Source organism: Terrapene carolina, unplaced genomic scaffold, assembly GCF_002925995.2.
Source record: "Terrapene carolina triunguis isolate 2854851 unplaced genomic scaffold, T_m_triunguis-2.0 Scaffold41966, whole genome shotgun sequence".
NCBI lineage: Eukaryota > Metazoa > Chordata > Testudines > Emydidae > Terrapene > Terrapene triunguis.
The window spans coordinates 2,554-9,377 of NW_020706317.1; the positions used below are offsets into that span (position 1 = coordinate 2,554).

The following is a 6,824-nucleotide window of genomic DNA, read 5'->3' on the forward strand; positions in this document are numbered from 1 at the left end:
GATTGGGGAAGGGTGGGGGGAGTCTCTGGGGCCAGGCTCCTCAGCAATCGCCCAGGGTAGGAATTCTCCCGTGAGGCAGCTGGGCCTGGCCTGGGTCAGGCAGGACACCTGGGCCATCCCTGAGTACAGCGAGGGTGCAGGGGCTGGGTCTCCTCCTCCTCAGGTGGTTGCTTTGGTTTCGGCTCAGCTAGGTGGGGCCCAGGAGGGTCTTTGGGAGCCAGGCCCAGCTGCAGTCAGAGCTGGGAGAGGAGCTGCCCCAACCAGGGCTCTGCAGCAAGAGGCAGGCGCCAGGCCCAGGCTCTGGGCAGGGTTTGCTGGGCCAGGGTGTAGAGATTCCTGCAGAGGCCTCAGAAGATCAAACCCTTCTGCTGCTCCCGTTACACCTAGCAGGGATCCGGCCGCTGGCCAAAGCTGTGCCCACGGGCAGCTCCGTGCTGGGTGGTGGCCGCAGCTGAAGTTCTGCTCCTCCAAAGGAAGGCAGCGCCCAGCTGCTGGGACAAGCCTACTTGGGTAAGATCTGTTCCTGCTGCCCACCACCCATCCTACCAGGGGTCGAGCCAGGCAGGACAGGCTTGCAGGCACTGACAGCCCCTCCTGGCTGAGGTGCAGCCCGTGCCCAATGGACACGAGAGCCCTGGACAACTGAGGGGCCCCAGTGCTTTTGCAGCAGGCTGGGCCGCGCTCTCGAGCCGGAGTTCAGGCTGGTGAGCAAAGCCAGGGGGATCCCAGCTGAAGGCAGCTGCGAAAGCCGATTTTCATGAGGCACAAAGCGGAGCTGCAGTTGCTTCAACAGCAAACGTCTGTGTCCCTCGCAGAGCCCTTGGCTCCCCCGGGCCTGGCGCCATTGGGAAGCTGGGCTCCGAGGGGGCCTGAGCAGAGGCAGCCTAGGCCTGGGGGCAGGGCAGGCAGATTTAAGCAATGGGCCTAGAGCTGGGTTATTGTGCTCGTACTGGGTCCAGCTGCAGCAGGGAGTTTGGGGGGGAAGACTGCCATGGCCCTCCTTGAGTCCCAGGGAGGGGAGCGACTGGCTCCTGAGGTAGGAGGCAGGTTCACATTTTCCTTGTGCTGGGAGGCACCAGCCCCTGCTGGGCACGTGGTGGCTGTGCCAGGTAAGGCAGGGGCACGGTACAGACTGCATTGTGTCTGGGCACGGCTCCTGGCAGCCCTCCAGGGAGCAGCTGACAGGACGCAAGAGGGGATGGATGCCGGGGGCCAGTAAGTGGGGTTTGATCACAGCCCCACCCCATCACCTTACTATTTGCACCAAGCCATAGCCCAGCTGTAAACAGCCCCACCCCTGCAGCACATTACTCCCAGCCCCACAACAGCAGCACTCGGGTGGGACCCCCAGCTAGGGGCTTGGCCTCCCCTCGCTGTTCGGCTGGTCTGGTCTGTCCCCATGAAGTGGGGGGAGGCGGAAGATCTCCATCACTGCACATTTTCAGGGAAAAAATTTCCCACTCCCCAAATGCTACAGAGAGTCCATCTGAGGAGGGACCCACAGGATCTGCAGACCCGGCAGCCACGCGGCCTCTTTGGCTCTAGCTGCGGTGGGCGACCCTGGGGGTCTCGGGCCACCCCATTAGGTGGGCGAATAGCGCTCTATGGTCCGGTCGCCATGAAGCAGTGGGCCTGGACCCAGCATCTCAGCCGCCTTCTCCTGGCTCAGCCCCAGGTGCTCGGCTGTGAACCGGGCCAGCGGGTACAGGCTCTCCAGGCCCTTGGGGTCGCTGAGGAAGTGTGAGGTGTGCGACAGCAGCTCGGCCGCTTTCTCCTGCTTGAGGCCCAGCTGGTCAGCCGTGAGCCGCGCCATGGCGAAGACGCTCTCAGGGAAGTCCAGCTTGGCCTTGCCGTCGGGCCCGGCCACGTGCATCTTCATGTGGCTGATGAGGTTGCGCTGCTGGGCGAACTTGCCGCCGCACACCTGGCACTCGTAGGGCTTCTCGCCCGAGTGGATACGCATGTGCTCGGTGAGCCGGTACTGCCGGGTGAAGCGCATGCCGCAGGCGTCGCAGGCGAAGGGCTTGAGGCCCAGGTGGCTGCGCATGTGCCGCGTCATGGTGCCGCGCTGCGTGAACTTTTTGCCGCAGATGGTGCAGGGGTAGGGCCGCGTGAGCCAGTGCGTCTTCTCGTGCTGCCGCAGCGTGGCCGGGTCCTTGTAGGCCTTGTCGCAGGAGGAGCAGCGGTAGGGCCGGATGATGTCGCCCAGGCTCTGGCCACCTTTGTCCAGGAAGGGGCCGGCCTGCTCCGAGGCCGCCTTGTGGTACAGCTCCTCCTCGGTGTGGGCCTCCACATGGGCGTTGAGCTGCTCCGAGCTGGGGAAGCCCTTGCCACATGGGATGCACACGTACAGGTTGTCCCCCAGGCTCTCGGGCTCGTAGGCCAGGTGGCTGCAGTAGGGGCCCAGGGTGCCCCCGGGGGATGGGCCCTCGCTGCTGCCCGTGTCCTCGCTGGTGCTGTTGTCGTTCTCCAGCTCGTTGCTCTCGATGCTGGGGTAGCGGGACTGCGGGGGCGACTCGGCCTTCTCCTCCCGCTCAGGCTCTTTCTCCGCCTCACACTCCTCCAGGTAGCTGCCCGGGGCCTCGTGCTTCATCCAGCGGTACAGGAAGTCGCGGCCTTCGGCCCGGGCAAGGGGCTCGGCACAGGGCGGGCTGCCACGGAAGCGCTCCGCGGGGTGGATCACACCTTCGCCCACCTGGGGAGGGTCTTTGTAGGCGGAGCTGTGGTTGGCCAGCAGGGAAGCGCTGCCCGGGGGGCTGTCGTGCCCGGGGGGCAGCAAGGGCTCCCTGCTGTCCCCCGGGTGGAGTCTGTCTGTGGGCAGCAGCTGGGAGGAAGGGCTGGTGGGGCTCTTTTTGGAGAGGTCCAGGCCGCAGGGGGGGGGAGCAGTGCCTCTCGGGTGGGCAGAGCCCAGGCTGGTGCAGGGCGGTGCCCTGGGAGGCAGAGGCATAGAGCTCCCCGCACTGGGTGCTGTGGGGCTCGCCTGGCTGCATGTCCACAGGCCGGGGGCCAGCCGAGTAGCAGGTCTGGATGACGGGGGTGGCGGCCCGCAGCCCCCTGGCCATCTTGCCGTAGGGGCTGTAGCCGCCTCGCAGGTGGCAGTACTTGCCCGTCCGCTTCAGCTTCTTCTTGCACAGAGCCACCAGGGCCGGCACCTGCAGGTAGCTGGCGGCCGCCAGCACGGCGCCCAGGCCCTGCTCGCCCGGCTCGCACTCGCCCAGGCGGCCGGTGTAGATGAAGTCCAGCACCAGGCGGAAGACGCCCGGGCTCACCATCTCGTGGTCCAGGTTGAGCAGGTTGTCGTGCACCACCAGCGACTTCAGGTAGACGCTGCTCGCCGCCAGGATGTTCTTGTGCGCGCGGAACAGCGCGTTCTGCACCACGATGATCACGTCGCACAGGAAGCCCTTGGCCCGCTGCGTGTTGAGCTGTAGGAGCAGCTGTCTGGAGTGGCTCGGCATCTCCATGGCCTCCAGCATGGGGCTCCTCCCGCCACCTGCAAGACACACACGGTGAGGGGCGCCAGGCTGGCGGCCGGCCCGGCCCAGCGCGCGGCCTAATTTAGGCAAAACATCCCCGCCCCGCTGCCCGCTGCGCAAGGGCCTTGGAATGCGGCTGCGGGCGCTGCCCGGGGAGGGAGCCGGGCCCCGCCGTCCGACCTGCCGCCCCCCGGGGAGCCCCCAGCCGGAGCAGCGGGGACCTCGGGCCGCCGGCCCCACACGCGCCTGCCCCCAGGGCCAGCGAGGCGGCCGGAGGCGGCTCCCAGCGCCAGGACCTGCGCCGAGTCGGCGGCCGCCCCAGCTAGCGCCCGGCCTCGCTGCGCCCTTCGCGGCTCCCCGCCGGCTGCTGGGTCTCGGCTGCGGGTGGGAGCCGAGGCCGTTGCGCTCTCGGAGCTGCGCCACTTAGACGGGGCGAGGGGCCGCGCCGCCGGCCGCAGCGGGAAGCCCCAGCCCCGGGATCCGGGGCTGCCAGGGCCCAGCCGCTACCTGGGGAGGAGAGGGCGAGTCCTGCCGGGGAGCCGGGGCTGCGCCGCCTCCTCTGCGCACTGGCTGCTGCGCTGCCTTGTGCCACCCCTTATATCGGGGCTTCTCTGCGCGGCCGGGCGGGGGAGGGGAGGGGGCAAAGCCCCTGCCGGCGCTGGGAGAAGGTGACATCACTGCCTCCGCTTCCAGCGCCGCCTGCGAGCCCAGCCCCACCTGAGCGGGGGGCGGAGGGGCCAGGCCACCTGCGGCTCCCCGGCCGGGCCACCTCTGCCCCCATCCTGCCCCCTCCCGCTTTAGGCGCACCCGCTGCTGCCTGCGGCCGCCGGCCCCTCCCCAGCGCCCGGGGGGGGGGGGGAAGCCCCGCTCCGCTCCGCTCCGCATCCCAAACTCGACGAGCGGGGCCCGGGCTCCAGGGCCAGCCCCGGGGGCCAGGGGTGCTTGGGGGGCCCGGAGCACTTCGCCTTCCGGCCCTGCTTTCTCCTGCCTCCCTGGCGCGCCCTAATTCTAGCCGCCGCCGGCGATTTTCGCACCAGGAGGCCCCAAAGCCAGCGAAGGAGCCGGGCCGGGCTTCCCCGACTCGCCCCTGCCCGGGCTGGCTTGCTGGGGAGAACAAGCGGCCCCCAGAGGAGCGGGGCCCCTTTCCCCGGGCCCAGGCAGGGACAGGCCGCACTGCGCGGGGGCCACTCGAGAGAGCCAGGGCAAGGGAGGGGAAGGCGCTGCTAGCCGGGTCGGCCTGGCCTGGGCCGGGATGGCCGGAGCCCTAGACACGGGCCGGGTCCGCAGCGAGCGGGGCCCGGCTGGCGCAGTTGCTGTGGCGGGGAGAGCGAGGCGGCGGCTCCCCTGGGAGGCGAAGGAGCTGTGGGTGCGCCAGGGCCAACTGGGCTCGGGCAGTGCGAGCCCGGGGGCGGGCGGGGAAGGGCCGGGCTGGAGCCGAGACCCGCCGGGGGAGCCAAACTTCGCCATTTTACAGCATCTTTGGGCAGAGGCGCTGGACGGATGTTTCATGGGGCGCTGAGAGCCACACAACCCTCTGCACGATGGAAACCACTTCAAATGCAGCAACCCCGCAGCCCTGAGTCCAGCCCCTCTGTCCTTGGGCCTGCAGCGGACCCGGGGAGGAGGCAAAGGGGCTGGAGAAGAGAGACCGGCCTAGGGGCCAGTCCCCGCCCGCTGGCAGCCCCGGCCCGACTCAGCCTCGGCGGGACCCGCTGTCTGCCCGCGGGAATCGGTCCCCTCCTGCAGACCCGCGTGGGGAAGTCCCAGGCCGGCTCTGCTGGTCGCCAGCGGGACTCCCGTCCATGGGCTTGTCGGGGAGCCGCGAGCACCGAGGGCAGGGCCCGGCCCCCACCTGGGCGAGAACCCCTGGGGGACCTGCCGGCTCTGGGGTCAGGGACACGCAGGGGCCCAGCGCTGGCTCCGCGGGACCTCGCCCTCAACTCCCCTCCCGGGATCTGGCTGCGGCGCCTGCAGGGCGCTGGAACAATGTGGATAGCGGGGTGCTGAGAGCCAGGGAACCAAACTGTAACCCTGGTTCTGATGGAGCCACTTCAAGCCGGGGGGTGGCAGCGCCCCCAGCACCCGACTTGCAGCACCTCCGGCCGCTTTGCCACCCCCCGCAGGGACCGACCCTTCCTCCTCTGCTCTCGGAGCCAGGCGCCCCGCGAGCGGCCCGGCCCCAGGGCTTCGCTCCCCGTTCCCTGCAAAGCGCCCGCTGCCTCGGGCGGCTCCGGCTCAGCCCCCCGGCGCCCCCTGCCCGGCTTTATGCGGTCGCATCCCGGGAGGGACCCAGCCGTGCCCCCGGGCCGCCCCTTCCCCGGTTCCGTGCTGCACTGCAGGATGAGTGGGGAGCCCCGGCCAGGTGAGCGCCCGCCCTGCTCCCAGGGGCACGGGCAGAAGCCCCCGGCACAGGCGCCCTCCCGGCGCGCCCCGGCCCGGCCCGCGGTACCTGGGGGCTCCGTCGCTTCCGCCAGCCAGCCGAGGTCTCTGCGGACTCTCATGTCCCCTGAGCAGCAGCCTCAGCCCCTGGGTCCCCGCCGTGCGCTCCCCGCCGCCAGCCGGCGCCTCCGGCCCATGCCAGCTCCGCGGGCTGTGCTGCCAAGGCGCTGCCTCCCTCGGCGCTCGCTGCGCCCTGCGTGCCAGGCCCGGCGGCCGCTCCGGGGCGCAGCGCAGGAGGCAGCATGTGCCGCCGGCGCACGGCTAGGCGCAAAGGTAAAGCCCGGGCTGCGAACTCCCACTGACCCCGGCCTGAACTCCGCTCAGCGCCAGCGCCTGTTAAAGGGACAGCAGCTGATTTCCTCCTCCCCTCGGCTCCCCGGGCGGGGCCGGGCGAGCGGGCCCCAGCAGCAGGGGGAGGAGCGGGGTCCTGGACGGCTCCCCACGGAGCTGGCCCGGGGACCCCTGCCCGCGGCGGCAAGGAAAAGCCCCGCTTGTCTCCGGGACCGGCCTGCCCGGATCCCGCCTCCTAAGCGTCCGCCCGGCGCGGGAATTTAACCCGCTTCGTCTGCCTGCGGGGTGGGGGGCGGCTCCGGGCCGCTGGGCTGGGAGGGGCCCGTTGGGAAGGTGAAAGTATCAGCGCCAGGTCCGCGCACGGCTCCCCGGCGGCCCCTTCCCCTCCGGCCCCGACTCCCGCAGAGGGAGAGCGCCCAAGCGAGCCCCGGAGCCCGGCTCCCGTCCCGGATGCCTGGGTGAGTCTATCGGGGGCCGGGGAGCGGCGCTTTCCCCCGGTTTCCTGCTCCCGCCGCGGGGCACTTCCAGCTGCGGGTAAACTGCGCTAGCCCCGCACAGGATGGGCGCGAAGGGCGCCGGGGAGCGGGTCCCGGGTCCCGCAGGGGGAAGGGGACGGGG

The 6,824-nt window shown here is 70.7% G+C and overlaps 1 pseudogene; it reads right to left on the bottom strand.

Moving 5' to 3' along the window:
• Positions 1–394: 394 nt before the first annotated feature.
• LOC113405536 lies at positions 395–6,789 on the bottom strand (annotated as a pseudogene).
• Between the last annotated feature and the right edge of the window lie 35 nt (positions 6,790–6,824).